General features: G+C 39.3%; 1 protein-coding gene, 1 non-coding gene and 1 pseudogene across 3 annotated transcripts in view; 1 reads left to right on the top strand and 2 right to left on the bottom strand.

The window, feature by feature from the left end:
• Positions 1-18347, bottom strand: part of LOC110217341 (ferric-chelate reductase 1-like) — a 115684-nt gene that overhangs the window by 74444 nt on the left and 22893 nt on the right. The window lies entirely within an intron of this gene.
• Positions 9763-10655, bottom strand: LOC110216362 (large ribosomal subunit protein eL42-like; annotated as a pseudogene).
• On the top strand, positions 14511-14617 carry LOC144457998 (U6 spliceosomal RNA). Its single transcript, XR_013487562.1, has one exon. It is a non-coding gene; the product is annotated as a U6 spliceosomal RNA (small nuclear RNA).

The following is an 18347-nucleotide window of genomic DNA, read 5'->3' as shown; positions in this document are numbered from 1 at the left end:
TACTTTGCCCAATATAGAAAACTAGGACTGTAAGCAGCTTCAGGAAAGCAGTTTTTGACTCAATATAAGGAAAAACTTCCTAATGTTGAGGACTCTCTAAACACAGAATTAGCTGACTCATTAGGTCAAGAGTTCCTTGTTACTGGAGGTATTTGAACAAAGTCTGGAATTGCTGGGGAGGTTGTCGAGGCAATTCCTATTCCTGATGATTTAACTAGATGCTTTCTATTAGGTCGATTCCTGTTCTGAATGAATCCAGACCTTCCAGCTGAACAGAGAAAAGGAAAACTATTCATATTACAAGATAAGCCTGGACTAGATAATCGCTAAGGTCTTGACCAGGACTAATGCTCTAGGGTTCTAAGTAAGGGTAGCCCAGGTTTCTCTGGTATGCCCAGTTCTAACATGATGCCTTAGAAGGGCCTTTTTGAGCATGCCCAGTTTGCCCACTGGAGTGGAGCCCACTGCATTCCCTACTGTATGAATAGGGATGGCCTCCTTTGATTGGCTTCCTGCTTCTTTAAAACTGACAACATTGAGCCATTCACTTTCTTTTCCATCATAATCTTGTCTGCACTTTTTCCACCAACTCTTTTCTGTTGCTGGTGGAAACCATGAACTAAACCAGTGAGGCTTCTCTTGTTCCTTGGAAATGGACCCAGGAGTGTTCATTTCTGTTCTGTGTTGTTTGTTCTCAGTTTCAGGTGCCTGAGGTGATACTCACAGGACTAGAGTTCGAGCCATAGTGACCTTGGAGCCCAGATTGTGGGCAGTGTGGTGCAGCCAGTCAGCCAGCCTGGCATGGGAACCCTAAGAGCCAGGGCATCTAGGACTTGAGCCCAAGGGGTAGAGGGACTATGCTCTATAGGGAAAGAGCTAAGCTATGAATCTAATCACTTTCCCCTCCCCAGACTGAGGTGGGGAGGGGGGATGAGAGGGGAGGATTATCCTCTCACGAGTTGGAGGGAGTAAGTTCATATATTTGTGATTATATCTCTTGAAGTAAATATTTCTGTGTATAAGTTCCACTGTATTACATAAGTAATGTGAGATCTGAGGAGAGGACCATGTCATAACCAGCCTTCAAGTTCACTGTGCCTATGGGAGCATAATTATCCTCTCTCTATACAGTTAGTGATCAGAGGCATGCTCTCATCAAGTGCCTTGGACTTAGACCTGAATCACTGTTCTAGTATCCTGTACAGGAATGCCATTGAAATTCGTTTATGTAAACACTAGCAATAGGACACACCCCAGAAAGATGCATCTTTGTTAAGATCCTGGGAACAATTGCCGATAGTTCATAAGGACAAATTACCCCAAATAAAAGAATGATCAGATACAACACGCCACATAATATTGATTTTACTTCTTCTCTTTAACACTATAGACATAGAGATAGACAAGAACTTAAATGTCAAGAAGTTCAACCCTCTCATGCTACAGATGAGAAAACTGAGACCCAGAGAGGTGCCTAGCCCAAGACCACAGGGGTAGTAAAAGCAGCAAAGCTGATATTCAAAACCAGGTCCTCATCAAGTGTGCTTTCTACTAAACTATGTTACTTTACTCTCCTTCCTCTGGAGATGAAATTATGGACAGTGTGCCCTGGACAGTGTGATTTTATTTCATCTCAGAATTTGTTATGCCTTGCCACAATGTGCCAGAGGTAATATGAAGGGAAGAAGAGAAAGGAATAAGCATTTGCAAAGCACCTGCTATGTGCCAGGCATTGCGCTAAATACTTCTTACAAATATTTCTCATTTGATCCTCACAACAACCCTGTGGGTGGGTGCTATTATTATCTCTATCTTTTGGTTGAGGAAACTAGGGCAAACAGGTTAAGTGACTAACCCAGAGTCACAGAGCTAGTAAGTTTCTGAATCCAGATTTGAATTCAGGTCTTCCTGAGTCCAGGCCCAGCTCTCTATCCATTATGCAGAATTGGCACTGTCATCCAATTATTAATGTAATCTGGCACTTTATGCTTCAACACAAAGTCCATAGTAGGATAACTGCAGTCAGCTGTGCCTGTTCTTCACTAGCAATTGCATTTATACCACGTCCAAGTCTGCACTAAAGCTGTCATTAAAACAATTAGCATACACAAAAAGGAGAGTGAAAATCCCAAGGGGATAAAGGAAACTCTAGTTCCATCTGTTTATTCCTAAACTTCAATTCTAGACTAGGTGGCTTTTATTATAGAAGCAATTCAAAAAATAAACTACAGCTCTGGGAGAGAAAGTACACCTAGATGTATGGAGTTGGGAAGACATGGGTTCAAATTCTGCCCCAGACACTACTAGTGGTGTGACCTTAGGCAAGTCAAATCAAGCAAAGTCAGTAAGCATTCATTAAAGGCTTAATGTGTGTCAGACACTGTGCTAAGTTCTAAGGGAAAACAAGGCAAAAAACAGTTCGTGTTCTCAACGAACTCACAGTATAATGTGGGAGACAACATGCAAACAATTATATGCATCCAAGATATGTACAGGATAAATTGAAGGTAATCTCAGAAGGAAGACGCTAGCATTAAGGAGCACTGGGAAAGGCTTCTTACAGAAGGTGGGATTTTAGCTGAGTCTAGAAAGAAGCCAAAGAGACCAGGAGACAGAGCCAAATAATGAAATTATTTCAATCATGGGTGACAGCTGGTGAAAATGCAATCAGGAGATGGTCTTTTGTGAAAAACAGCAAGGAGGCTGGTATCTCTGGATCACAGAGTATATGGAGTGTAAAGTGTAAGAAGCCTGGAAAGCTAAGAAAGGCCCAGATTATGAAAAACTTTTAAAGGCCAAACAGGATTTTATATTTGATCCTGGAGGTAATAGGGAGCCACTGAAGTTTATTGAATAGGAAAGTAGCATTCAGCCTTAAATTCATTCAGCCTCAGTTTCCTCATTTATAAAAGAGGGGTTAATAATACCTTCATCACAGGGTTATGTTTTGGTTTTGAGGCTCATGTAAAGTACTTTGCGAAGTGTTATTTAAATGTGGGTTGTCACTGTCATCATATAGCTGTATGCCCAACATCATACAGTAAGTGGGATAGTAAATGATTCTGTTTCCAAATCCTTATATATGTGATAGGATTTGAACACAGGTCTTGCCAACTCCAAGCCTAATGTTCTAGCCATCCATTCTGCCACCCTGACTCTCAAAAGTCTAAATACATTAGTATGGGGAAGAGGTAAAACACTGTTTCAGCTCTCAAAAGGTAATTTTTTAATTCTGGATTCATTACAAAAATGTTGAGTATCTGGATGTGTGAGGGGTCCAGTAAGCCTGAAAAACATGAGATAAGCTATCAGAGGCAGTCCACAGAACCCTTAGATCTCTGCAGGTTCTTATTGATTACAGAGGCTTCTCTTTGAAAAACTCTATCTCCCTCCCATGGCTCTGTTTGCTTTCTTCAGCAGCCTGGCCCATATTCCATGAATTCCAGCTGTTGCTACCCAAACAAGTAGTTTGGCTACAGAAGCAATACAACAGAGACAGAATTTGGACTCACATCTTCCCAAGTGAGAATTAAACTTAGAATCAGGAAAAACTGAAATTCAAATTCTACTTCTGACACTCATTAGCTGTGACTGTGGTCAAGTCCCTTAACCTCTTGAGCCTCTGTTTTCTCATCAATACCCTCCTCCCTTCCCCAGGGTTGTTGTAAAATTCATATCAGATAATATACATAAAGTACTTTGCAAAGAATTAAAGCACTTATGTCAACTATTATTCTAGTCCTGACTATTATTCTAGTCCTGATACAAGTTGTAGAGAAGTTTGGTTTGACTTTTTTTTCAAGTCATGATGTCCGAGGTCCTGTTAGTAAATCAAAATTAGTCAGGTGGCACAGAGGAGACAACACTAGGCTAGAGTCAAGAAGACCCTAGTTTAAATCTGGCCTCAGACACTTACTAGCAGTGTGACCCTGGGCAAATCACTTAACCTCAGTTTGCCTCAATTTTCTTGTCTATAAAATGGGGAATATAATAGCACCTACTTCCCAGGGTTGTTATAAGAATCAGATGAGATAATAATTGTAAAGTGCTTAGCACAGAGTCTGGTACATACTAAACACTATATAAATGTTAACTATCATATTTATAATTATTATTATCATTATCGTTAGTAGTATAAATTGTTCTCCCCATAAATCCCAAAGGGCCTAAAAGAATAAGTTCATGAATTGCTGGTAAACATCAGTGGTATTATACAATACAAAGGACATGATTATATATTCAAACTGTCTCCAATTTGTCTGAAATCTAACTTTCCACTCCTTCACCACCCCCCCATCTAAATAAGACTATAAATCCCACCCAACCCCACACCCACAGACCTAATTTGGTGGAGTTAACTATTTGACACAACAGAATGAGGCAGATGCACCACTTCTGCACTGTGATGGCTTTGAGACACAGACTAGATCTGTGATTTCATCCACGGAGGGAACTGGGTAAGATGGTACTTTCTCTGCAATCTTTAGGAGTTGTTTGTGATACAGAGAGGTTAAGTGTCACATATCCAGTACACTGAGAGACAGCCCTGGTACTTAAGCCTTCAAAGGCTAGCTTGCTAACCACGCTGCCACAAGGGCTTGCTAATCATGGCTGTTCTTTAGATCACCGGGGGGTTTTTTCCTTCGAAAACAATTTAAGGGCTCCAACAGAAGAAGCAGGACAGATAAGTCCCTAATACATATTTTCCTCTAGGAATTCCTGTAATATTTATTTGCCTTTCAAGTCTGACCAGCAAATAAATGTAGTTAAGGGATGACCACTCCAAGAATCAAATTAGTCCCACAGTGCCAGGGTGAATTGGGATGCAACACTTATGCTTCAACAGTACTGAAAATGAAACCCCATAGCTGACCTGTGATTCTACTGACATTATATGGAAAGGAACAGGATTACCTCGTTATTCCCCAAAATGTCCAAACTGTGCCAGGCCAACCACTCAAGTCCAATTATTTGGCTGAGGTGGAACTCTGAGTCCACAAAAGCCAGGGGCTTGGCCCAGCTAGGCTTTAGTTGAAGGCAGAAAAAAATTGAGATAAATAGGATGCATTCAATGAATGGTATAGTTTATTTCCTTCACTGTTCTGCCTTGGCATGTGCATTTATTGCCTACTATTTATGGCCAGCCCCACCTCCACCCTATAGCTTCCTCTAAATTCTCCACAGTAAGACAGCTCCTGCTGCCTTCATTGCTTTTTCATGATAGGGGACAGCTCTCAGAAGTAGGGGAAAGGGTTTTTAGATTTGTATTGTGTGAGTGGAGCAGATGGGACTCCAGTTGCCTGTGCTGGAACCACATAAAGTGTGCTACAGGTCAGGATTAGCTAGGGAGTTCATCCAATGATCTGTATATTCCCTTAGATTTTCTTTACCATCTCTCCTAACTCTCAAATGCTGTGGGAGCAGGACATTAACAAGGGATCCTGTCCTTCTTTCTTTCAAAGAGGCCATACACATGAGAGAGGCCCAGAGCCAAGGGGAATGAGCATAGAACATGAGGTTTTAAGAACTGAAACAGAGGGGAAGCTAGGTGGCACAGTGGATAGAGCACTGGCCCTGGAGTCAAGAGGACCTGAGTTCAAATCAGGCTCACATACCTGACACTAAGCTGTGTGATCCTGGCAAGTCATTTAAACCTGATTGCCTTCAAAAAAAACTGCAAAAGACGTCTTAGCCCAAACTCATTTAAAAGAATTGATTTCTGCATATTTAAGATGTTTTTACCTAGCTGAAACTATTACTCATAGAGATGAGTCGCTGGACCTAGGAAAACCGTTGGTTATGAGAATAAACTCCAAAATCTGGAATAGTTTTAGAAAAAAATTTATTTGATCATTTGGTAGAGAAGGAAATCCTGAAGGCTCCCCTCCTCAGTCTCTGCAATGTTTATACTATACAGGATTTCAGAGAAGAGTACCAGCACACACTGCACATGACAGTTAAGCTGTTTTGTAGAGAGGGAAGCTCCCAGGCAAGCCCCACTGAAATGTGTATCAGGAGGCATAAATATTCTATTGAGGGGAACCAAAAAAAAAAAAAACAAGCATTAGGTGGACCAAAGAGCTGGGTGGCAGCTAGATGGCTCAGTGGATAAAGCGCTAGAACTGGAGTCAAGAAGATCTCAGTTCAAATCCAACCTCAGACACTTACTAGCTGCATGATTCTAGGCAAATCACTTAATTCCTGTTTGTCTTAATCCATTAGAAAAGGAATCCAGCATCTTCGCTACAAAAACCCCATGAACAGTGTGGTCCACTGGGTCACAAAGAGTTGTACACAACTGAAGGAAAACAGGGACCTGGTTGGGATCCAAGCATTCCCTGCAGCTATTTGGCTTCCTTGGGAACTGTCTCTGGGGTAAGCCAATGTCTAGCCACATCAAGCTAGGTTCAAACAATATGAATACATAAGGTTTTGTGAAAAATATGATAAAATATTTCCCTACACTACCTCAGATAGCAAACACTTGATGCCTTGCCAAGTGGAGAGATATGACAAATAAGGTCAACACCAGTCAGCAAGTTTATGATTATTATTAATAGCAAAAATGACCAGCATTTATATAGTACTTTGAGTTACAAAGTACTTTACATATGTTATCTCATTTGATCTTCACAACAACCCTGTGAGATAGGTATTATTACTGTCCTCATTTTGCAGATGAGGAAACTGAGGCAGACAGAGGCTAAGTGACTTGTCCACAGTCAGACAACTAGTAAATGTCTGAGTGGGGACTTGAACTCAGTTCTTTCTGCCTCCAAATGCAGCATTCTATCAACAACATCATCTAGCTTACTCATAAAATCTCACTGAGAAGGGACAATGCAAGATTATGAGCAGTATTTTTTTTTACAAAACAGCTGGAAGCAATGGAAAGAAAAACACAGGTAATGAAAGCTGGATAAAAGACTCAACCAAGCAAAATCTCCCCACAATCATTTAAAAATAAAACTAGAAGAGAGAATAAGTAGACAAAAATGGAAAAGATTTGCAAATATTTTTAAATAAACAAACTTTTTTTTTAACCAGTAAGCATAGTGGACCTATCACATTTGCACTGGAATATAATAGTTCCAGATGTTTCCATTTGAGGAAGTAGAAATGGCACTGAAGAAAACAAACATAAGAAAAGCATTCAAACTATATCCAATATACACAGAAGAGGTCTTTGCTGGTAGCAGTATAATTTGGAAAGGAATGGGAGATCAGTTCTCGAGGCGTATCTAAAAGAGAAGATGGTACAAAAGTCATGGGGGAAAAACTCAAAAATTATTATTAAAAAAAACAACTAAGAAAATAATATCCTGATGGAATGCAAGTTCCTTGAGGACAGGGAGTGTTTCCTTTTTGTCTTTGCATCAGTAGCACCTAGTACAGTATGATTAATTGAATAATTACCAACCTATAAGCCTACTTTCTCATCTTTATAAAATTTAATGAGTAATATATACACACATCAATGGCATCCTTGATGAAAATATGAGAAGGGAATATAAGTAGACTTTTGTGAATGATATTCCAAAGCAGACTACATTTTTATAAATATAGACACAATTGACTGAAAGGTTGAGAGAATATTGGGCTTATCATTCCTTCACTACAAAAAAAAGCAGAGCAAAATACTACAAACAAGGTATTTATAATACAAATATCAAAACATTCAAAATAACTTGAAATACATAATAATAAAGATAACTTCTTAACAACCCTGATACTAAACATCATGCAAGGCACAAAATGGTGGAGTGGAGAGAACATATGGCTCATCAAAAGGTATTCACCAGATTAAAGAAGGAGATCTAATGTGGTGTCAAAGTCAAAGAGAAATTCCCTATATATGATAAGGTCCTCCTGATAAGCCAATTAGTTGCATATAGCACTGTATGATTGCACCAAATCCCCCTAAAATTGTAGAGCTTTGTAAATAAGACCCACAATCATTTAAAAGAGTGTGGACTTAATATCTGCACAGAAAAAAATAGGTGGATGAAGACTGGCTAGATGATAATATCCAATTAGATGGAACAATACAGTTTCCAAGGAACTGAAATTGAGGATCACTCAAAGAACAATAAGAGGAATATAGTAGGCAAAAGCAGCCTGCAACACATCACTTACCTGGAATTGTGCAGAAGAAACTATATAAACAAGACAGGCTGTTCATATAACAAGAGTTAGAGATGACTGATTGCCAGCCCATGTGATTCTAATTCTGGGCTCTGTGAGAGAGTTGTTGGGGGGGAGGGGAGTGGGAGAAGAAAGATGTACTGCAACTGATTAAGAAGAAGAAATCTTGTAGATGATTTGGAGAAATTTGTTCTTGTGAACAAGCTGAGAGATTGAATTTGTGAAGAAGAAATTTGAAGAAATTGAAGAGAATATAAAGGGAAACAATATACATGGCCAGATTCTATTTCTATCTAATGGGAGAGAAGACTGAATAAGGAGTAGGATTGCAAAGGAATAAGAATGAATCTGAAGAGAAAACAAGGACTAAAGGAAAAGGAAAAAATAGTTGGCAAGACAAGGTGAGTAAGAAAAGGTAATAGTAATAAATTAAATAGTAAGGCAAATTGAAAGAGTGGATTAATGGCTAGGGAAATTGGTGAAACGGGTTTGTGTCAGAGCATAGGGATCGTGTGATAGTGGAGTGCCTTTTGGAATTAAAAAAAAAACACTAAGTTGGATGGGGAAGTCAAGTTTTCAGGAACCAATAGTTGACTCCAAAGAACTAATGGAGCTGTTTGGATGAGATGTAAACACACAGAGATAACTTGTTTGTTTATTTCAGCTGAAAAGCCTCAGTCATTATAGAAAACAAGGATATAGAAAACAAGTTTTACATGGACTTATCATTAACTGGCAAAGTTTGAATTTCTGCCGTAGCCAACTGATTGCCATTCTCATGCCAAGTACAAGCTATCCTTCCTCCTAAAAGAAAAGATGAAATATCTCTATACTCTCCAAGTTATTAGTGACAATGACATGCTCCTAAAGGAAAAAGAAACCATGCTTCAATAGAGAGAGAAATGAAATTTAAAGTAGGTAAACTTGACTCTTGTCATGACATTGGAGAGCAAAAGAGAATCATGTAAGAGAAGAAAATTTAAAAAGAGGTATACACTTAGAACTAAAAATAAATAAATAAATTTGAAGCTGTTCCTGGAGAAAGGAGAGCAAGACAGTCTAAGAAGGAAGTAGCTGCTTTTCTTTCAAGAAAGGATATGGTAGAGACATAGAAACTATCAAGCAAAGTGAGTAAAACTAGAACAATTTCTATAATTACTATAATATTGTTAATAAAAAACACTCTGAAAGACTTTCAACTCTGATCATAGCAATGACCAACCAGAATTCCAGAGGACTAATGATGAAAAACACTTTACATTCTTTTTTTTTTTTTAGGAAGACTCAACATTTATTAAGCACCTTTAGTGTGAAAGGCAGGTGCTAGCACCATGCCAAGATACAAAGATCGACACAGACAAACATTCTGCCCTCAGGAGGGCTTAAAGCCTAATATGGATTTATGTAATACAAAAAACGATGTAAAATAAAGGAACAATGACCTCCATTCTTTAATGTTCCAAGTTTTAACCAGCTGTCATTCCCATCCACCCCTACACATAATATCAGTTTTCAATTAACAGGCCATCCCTCTAATGATCAGATTATTTCAATCACTATTAGCTCTCCATAGAGGATTAATTCAACCCAAATAGATATGGGAAGTCACTTGATTGATACTTTGAAAACAAGGTACAAATGAGTTTTCAATTAATAGGTCAACCCTTTAATGACCAAGCAATTCAATCATTAGTTCTCCACAAAGAACCCTAACAACCCAAAGAGATACAGGAAACCACTTCATTAATGTTTTGAAAACCGGGCAATCCCTGAAGGTGATGAATTGGATTTGCTGAAAGCCTATAAAATTGGGGCTAGCTAACCCTATCTTTATTACTATGTATCCCTAATTTGCCTGGGAATCCAGGCTATCAGTAACTATTTTAGCCATAGTACTAATAACTAAGGACCCTGGGCCCCCCAGAAATGTCCAGCTGGGCTTTCTCTCCATAACACACAAATCTCATTAAGTAGATGATTAAAGTTACAACATTCAGCCACATCCTCAAGAATTTTTCGTACTACGTGAGGGGAAAAGCTTCACATACTATGAGACTTGGTTTTACTCAAGCTTCTTCCTCTCCAAGACAGAAAACACAAAACCAAGGAATGAAATGAAATGGTTTCCTATTAAGACGAAAACAATGAAATTCAGAACTGGACCACTTGGCCCTTTCTCTTCTTATCTCCTTCCGGTTCAAAATGCTTACACCTCTTAATGGCAAGCATCCTCTTAGACCTGCAGTTGGGTTCCACACATTCAAGCCTCAGCACAATCTTTTTTGTGGTCTGCAATTGCCTTTTTCCGGAAAACTGGTTTTGTTTGACCACCATAGCCACTCTGCTTCCGATCGTATCGCCTTTTTCCCTGAGCGTACAGGGAATCTTTGCCTTTCTTGTACTGCGTCACTTTGTGAGGCCGGTGCTTGGCACTTTTTGCAAAAAGTTCTGCGGGTTTTAGGGACGTTCACCAAAGGGGCAGCGCTGCGCTTCATAAGTGAACGCTCGGCCGAGGACGACGACGGCTAAAGGAAACGACTTGGCTTCGAAGGATGACCGCGGAAGACTAACACTTTCCATTCTTAACAGAAGGATAGGCATGTCAATGAAGAAGCATTTGAAATATACAAAAGAAAACAGGAGTGTCAGAAAGAAACTTATACAATCAGGGGAGGTTTGGAGCTAACCTGATGAAATTCTTGTATTTTTTTGAGGAGAAAAAAAGGATCAAACCATTCATTGTGGGGATTCATGCTGTCATGTGCAAGGCTCCTTTCTGTTCCTGTTTGCATGCAGAAATGCTCATATTTGCTGTATTGGCAAAATTAAGAATATGAAAAAAATTTTAAGGGTGCAGTAACTAACAAAGGAAAATTCTTTACTGAAGCTGATCCTCACTAACATGCTAAATGTTATTAATAGGTAAATGCTAGCTATTAACAGGGAGAAAATGACTGACTGGATGAATGGAAATGATGAGAACCTTAAAAAAAAAGTGACCATTCTCTCCAAAAGATTGTGATAAAGAAGGAGAAAAAGCTAAGCATGTTCTGACATGCACCCTAGATTTAGAGAAAGGAGATTTCAAAGTGCTTAGGGCAAGGATAGATAGATAACATTACATTAAAATTTATAGGGGAAGTTATTCCAGGAGGGATAAGAAACTACCAAGAATAAAATTCTTAAGAGACAAGGGAAACAATCCTAATGAAGAGGGGAAATGGAGTTGTCTGAAGAGACCAGAATAGATGCACAGGTAACTCAATTTAGATTTTTAACAATATTACAGAAGGTAGGAGCAAAGACAGATAACAGGATGAATACAAGAGGGTGGCATGGTCCGAAAAAAAGTTTGTCAGGAGTGCTAAAGCTTAGAATTGGTTAAGGTAGATTTAAAAAACCTAAGTTTAATTTTAAAAGGGTTATATTTTTAGCAATATATGGGGAAAGAGTAGGAAATGAAAGAAATACTGCTTGGGAGCAAATTGGAAAATGCTAACTGTCAATATAGAGAAGACAGAACAGCTCAATTTTTGATTTGGTTCTATTTTCTCTGCTAAAGAAAATTACCTTTGCACTAGAAATGATGAACCAAAATGACTAACAGAGAGTTGATACACAAGATAACTAATGAGCTAATTAGAATACTTCTAGTTACCCTAGGTGTATTCAAGACACCTAGCTCAGATGAACTACATCCTCAGGTACTGAAAGAACTGACATATGTGGTCACTGAATCACAGAAAACGATATTTTAAAAATTATGGAAAATGAGAGAGGTACTATAGGTCAAATGAGAAGGGCAAATGATCTGATTTTCAAAAAAAATAAACATAACAGTCTGCAAACTATAGACCATGTGCTTGATTTTGATTCATGGGAAAATTCAATAACAGATCATTAGAGATTGTTAGTAAACATCTAGAACATCTGGTAAACATCTAGAAACATCTAGAAAGGGAATTTTGATTACAAAAACCAAACACGAATTTGTTAAGGACATGTAGATATGGTTTCACTGAATTTTAACAAAGCATTTGATCAAATTTCTCATATTAATCTTGTGGAAAAAAATGGAAAGATGTGGACTAAAATAGTAATACAATTAGAAGGATTAAGAATCAATTGAATGTCTAAATTCCAAAAAATGGTTCTTAATGGTTTGATATCAACTTGAAAGGAAGTCTCCAGCACAATATCCAAGAGACCCGTGCTTGGTCCTGTGATGTTCACAATTTTTGTCAAAGACTTGGATAAAGTCATAGATGGCATGCTCATAAGATTTGTAGATGACAAAAAGCTGGGAAGAACAGCTAGCACACCGAATCATTGAATCAGGATCCAAGATGATCTTGACAGGTAAGAGCATTGACTAAATCTAATAATATTAAGGCTCACACTTGGATTCAAAAAATTAACTTCACAAGTATAAGATGGTGTTCTGGACTGGGGCTGACTCAGTCCAATCCCCTGGTGGTTTGGGTTCAATACTGAAACAAAATGAGACACTTGTAGGTTATTCAACTGTCAAAAAAAAAAAAGAGATTCACTTCGACAAAGCAGGAGAAGGTTATTTAACAAGGATAGATATTGAAGATGCCTCAAGTATATCCAGCTAGGCAAAGCCTCCCTTGCCTAAATTAACATTATGATCCACAAGCCAAATATCAGCACTCCTCAGGCATACTTTGTACTTAGGTGATGAAGAAGTGACATCAACAGTGTGATCTTTTAGTCCCCTCAGCCATCTAAGCCTCAAAGAACATCTCAATACCTTTTAAAGAAAAAACTAGTCTAACTTGCTTAGGTAGGAGGGGTTTGGATATTGCTACTACAACCAATGGCAAGGTACAATGGCATAACTGTCTGAAAAAGGTCTAGGGGGTTTCAATGGAGTGAAAGCTCAATATGATTAAGCATTGTGATAAGCTAAATAGAGCTAATGCAATCTTAGAGGCTTTATGCAAAACATTATTTCCAGGAATAAGGAGATGATAGTACCACTGCAGACCATATCTAGAATATTATGTTCACTTCCTAGCACCAGAATTTAAATAGAACACTGATAGGCTGGAGAGAGTCCAGCGTTCTGCACTCAGTACGTTGAAGGGCCTTGAATTCCTGGTATATGAAGTTTAGAGTCATGAACTGAAGAAACTAGAGTAGTTTAGCCAGGAGAAGGTTCAGGTCTCCTTGATAGACTTCTTCAAGTATTTGAAATGCTCCTCAGTGGAAGAATTAGACTTGAATAAAATCACAGATCTGCAGATAACACAAAGCTGGACAAAACAACAAACCCACTGGATGGTAGACTCAGAATCCAAAATGATCGCGGCAAATTAGAGAAGAGGCCAAATCTAAAAAGATTAAATCCAATATAAATAAATATAAAGGGAAGAATCAGGAGCAATAGGTATACATTGTAAAGAAGCAAAATAAGCTTGATATGAAAAAACTGACAATTGTTGTTCCATTGTTTTTCAGTCATGTCCTACTCTTCATGAACCCATTTAAGGTTTTTTTGGCAAAGATTTGAACTCAGGATAACGAGTTTTCCTGACTCCAGGCCCAGCACTCTATCCACTGTACCACTTAGCTGCCCTGTCCCCAACAATTAGAACTGTGCAAATATGGGAATGAGTTGCCTTTTGGGGGTCTTTAAGCAAAGGCTGAATAAACTTTTGTCAAGTACATCATAGTAGGGATAACTGGCGTATGGGTTGGGCCAAATGGCTACTTATGTTTCTTCCAATTCTAAAATTCTGGGATTCTGTACTCCATGGATATCAACCCAATATCAAGAAGTACCTTGAGTAGACCTCTTGTAGCAAATTTACAGAAGGAAATGGATGAGAGCTAGATCAGATAGCCAGGCATGGATTGGTTATGGTCTGCATCATTAGAGAAAATACCTACATCATTGGGAATACCATTGGAATATTAGAGAGAAATTTGTTCATCAGATTAGTTTCAGACCAACTATCAGGACCTGAATAAATCGAACACAGACCAGATAAGTTCATCTTGGGGGATGGGGGTTGAGAAAGAGCATAGCAAAAAGGAAAGGTAGAGAACATGGAAGGACTTCCATGAAAGATAGCAATGTGAAAGTTTCGAGTCAAATCTTGCTCCCTCTAAAGCAGGGGTTCTTAATTTTTTTGTGTGTCATGGACCCCTTTAGTAATCTGATAAAGCCTATGGGCCTCTTCTTCAAATAATGTTTTTAAATGAATAAATAAATTTAAATACATAGCATCCCAAAGGAAACTAATTATATTAAAATATGGTTATTAACATTTTTGAAAAACATGAAACCCAAGTTAAAATACCTCTACTCTAAAGCCATCTCAAGAAAAATAAGAACAGTGCTCATTTTGGCAGCACATATACTAAAATTGGAATGATACAGAGAAGATTAGCATAGCCCCTGCACAAAGATGACATGCAAATTCGTGAAGCATTCCTTATTTTAAAAAAAAGGACATAAATAAAACAAAATGAATTAGGTAAAAGAAACCCCTATACAACAATCGAGTTCCCCACCTACTCCCTACCCCACAAAAGACAAAATAACAAAGGATATATTATCTGCTCTAGATCTTAACTAGCCCAGTCTGACCTGATATTATATAAAAATCAGGATATACAAGATAAATATAGAGTAGATGGAAGGCAAACTTAGAGGGGACATTACTAACAGCTGGGGGGAGGGAGAGGTTGGGAGAGGGTAGCCAGGAAATGCCCCCAGGAGAAGGTGTTACTTGAGCTGAGTCTTAGAAGAAGCTATGGATTCTAAGAGTAAAAAGTTAGGAGGGAGGGGTAAGGTCTAGGTTCAATACTAGGGGACCGTAATCCCTAAAAGAGGGTAGGCAAGCACTTCTTGCACTCTTTGGATAATTAGTCCCTTATTCAGAGTATATCCCTGGGGAAAATCTCTTAAACAAAACTTATGTATGGATCATTTCCAGGGTCTCCCTTAAAACACATTAACAGAGTCCTTTATGGAAATATACAAAATAAATCAGGTATAGGACAGCAATTATTTCCTCTAACACAAAAGACATAATTCATAAGCACAAATTAACAGATACTTAAATTACAAAATAATAACCCATCATACCAATTATACTTTTCCAGGATGTAAAGATAACTTTAAGGAACTGCAGAATATGTATCTCACTTTCACCTCAAAACTGCCTGCCTGAGCAAGGTCCAGATCTCTGTCTGCCAGAACATGACATGCTTTTAGTCCTTTCAGCTGTAGCATCCTCCTGGGTGGGAGCGATCATTCAGGGACCTAGGAACTGATTGCTACCAAGGCTGGAAACATACATCTCTCAGGATACTGTTTGGTCACCAGTGCTCAGGGAAAGAAAAGCAAAACAGAAGAGGTGGTTAGGGACTTGAGGCCTAATCCAGGCAAACACATTTTGTCTCTCTCATATGCTTAAATTGTAACCATTTTTGCTACCATAGGTAGGAGTGGGGTAAGGTAGAAGAATCTCCTACACCTCAGCTATACTTTCTGGCAGTCATGTATGCCTTAAGAGTTCTTAGAGATATAGGCTTGGAGAGATGCAGAATTCTTGGCTCAGTAAGAAGGCAGATGAAATTCAGTTTTACACTGATAGTAACAATCCAAAGTGCTTTTATGATGCCCAGGCTAATTATGGGCCAAAGATGTATGGTGCATCTCAACTACTCAGTGATGATGGAGCCACATTGATTAGTGATAAGGACATGATCCTGGAGAGATGGGCTGAACACTTCCACAATGTTCTCAACAGACCAAATGTTGCCTATTTACCTCAGATTAAAGTCAATCCCTCTCTAGACAAATTTCCAACTAAGGAAGAGATTTTAAATGCCATTCTCTCTTGTGGCAAAGCACCTAGTGCTGATTCTATTCCAGCTGAGATTTACAAGGTGGGGGGTCCATTGTTCATATAAAAGCTGACAGAAATTTTCCAGGTTACATGGCAAGAGGAGGTTATCCCCAGGAGTTCAAGGGTGTTTCCATTGTCCATCTCTATAAAGGTAAAGGAAATAGACTGTCCTGTGACAATCACAGGGTGGGGGATGGGGTCTCTCTCTTAGTCATTGCTGGCAAGATTATTGCCAGAGTTCTCCTTTATAGGCTGATCCTTCACCTGGAAGATGGTCATCTACTTAAGAGCCAGTGTGGCTTCAGAAAGATCTGAGGAACAGTCAATATAGTGTTTGCTGCCTGACAACTCCAGAAGAAATGCCAGCAGCAGAACAGAGGTCTGTACACAACATTCGTCGATCCGATCAATGCCTCTGATACTGTCAGTCATAAGGGCTTACGGAAAATTATGTCAAAATTTGGTTTCCCAAAGAAGTTCATCAGTGTTGTACATTGATTTCATGATGGCATGCTTGCCTGGGTTCTGGATTATGGATGATGCTTTTGTACTTTCCCAGTCAGCAATGCAGTGAAGCAAGGCTGTGTGCTTACTCCCATGCTTTTTAGCATGATATTTTCAGCAATGTTGTCAGATGCCTTCAATGAGGATGAACACAGCAAGGTCAGCTACCACACTGATGGTAAATTATTTAACTTGAAAAGGCTACAAGCCAAGACTAAAGCAGAGGGAGAGTTGGTGCATGATTTTTTTGTTCACAGATGATTATGCACTCAGTGCAGCCTCTGAGGTTGAGATGCAACAAAATATGGATCAATCTCTACTGCTTACTCTAATTTTGGCCTAACAATTAACACAAGAAAACAGAGGTGCTCCACCAGCCAGCACCACATCATCCATATGTAGAATCATTGATTATAGCAAACGGAGAAGTTTTGAGTACTGTGGATAAGTTCACTTACCTTAGCAGTATACTTTCCAGGGACGTACACATCGATAATGAGGTTGATGCACACATTGCCAGAGCTAGCTCAGTGTTCAGGAGGCTCCAAAGGAAAGTGTAGGAGAAAAGAGGTATTAGACTGACTACCCAAACTGGAGGTCCACAGAACTGTTGTGCTGACCTCATTGTTGTATGCCTATGAAATTTGGACAGTATACCAGCACCATGCCAGGAAACTGAATCACTTCCTTTTGAATTGTCTTAGGAAGACTAAGATCACCTGGCAGGATAAGGTCCTGGACACTGAGGTCCTTTCTCCAGCATTCAAACTCTACTTCAGAGAGTACAACTCTGATGGGCTGGCCACACGGTTTGAATACAAAATGTACTCTTGCCAAAAAGACCATCTTATGGAGAACTCACACAGGGCAAGTGGTCAGAAGAAGCGATACAAAGACGCTCTCAAGGTCTCTCTTATGAACTTTGGAATCGATTGCATGACATAGGAGACACTAGCACAGGATTGCCCAGCATGGTGTGCCCTCATCAAAAAAGGTGCTGTGTTTTATGAGCAAAGCAGAATTGAAATAGCTCAGACGAAACACAAGATGCACAAATTTAGAGAATCCATCCGACTATTTGTGCCCAACCTGTGGCAGAACATTCTGAGCTCATGTTGGTCTGAGTAGCCACAGCCGGACACACTGGAATGTGACTCTAACATAGTGATGTCATTTTGGTCCTCTTCAAGAACAAAGGACAACCACCCACCAACCAACCAAGAGTTCTCAGTCCTTTCAGCTGCAGCATCCTCCTGGTTAATAGTGTTCCTTCTCCTTTGAGAAGCAGTGTAGTTACAGGAATCACCTCCAATGGACAACTGGCAATACATTGGGAACACCCGGCTCCTTTTCGGTTTGTTTCTTTGTTTTGTTTTGTTTTGTTTTTGGTGAGGCAATTAGGGTTAAGTGACTTACCCAGGGTCACACAGCTAGTAAGTGTCAAGCATCTGAGGAAGGATTTAAACTCAGGTCCTCCTGACTCCAAAGCCGGAGCACCATCCACTGCGCCACCTAGCTGCCCCAACACCTGACTTCTTGAACTCATTATGTTACTGTTCTGGCTGGAAATGTCCGTTACCCAGAACCACTAAGGGGTCACTTGTGTGCAGAAAAAGGTTCCACCTGCCATGTGAGTATGGCTGCCATTGTTGCTAAGAGGGTATAAAGAAGAGCTAAATCTCCTGTCTACTTGCTGAGCATCAAAGTAAAAGCTAAAGCTATACAGTTAACAAGAAGCAGGCACAGCCCTTGTACAGCTCTTGTAGCCTACTAAGTTGGCAGCCCTTCCTGGCTTGGCTGGTAATCATCTTC

The sequence above is a fragment of the Phascolarctos cinereus genome, unplaced genomic scaffold (genome assembly GCF_003287225.1).
Source record: "Phascolarctos cinereus isolate Bilbo 61053 unplaced genomic scaffold, phaCin_HiC Scaffold_5;HRSCAF=322, whole genome shotgun sequence".
NCBI lineage: Eukaryota > Metazoa > Chordata > Mammalia > Diprotodontia > Phascolarctidae > Phascolarctos > Phascolarctos cinereus.
The sequence above is the reverse complement of the archived record's forward strand: the minus strand, read 5'-3'. Positions and strand labels throughout refer to the sequence as shown.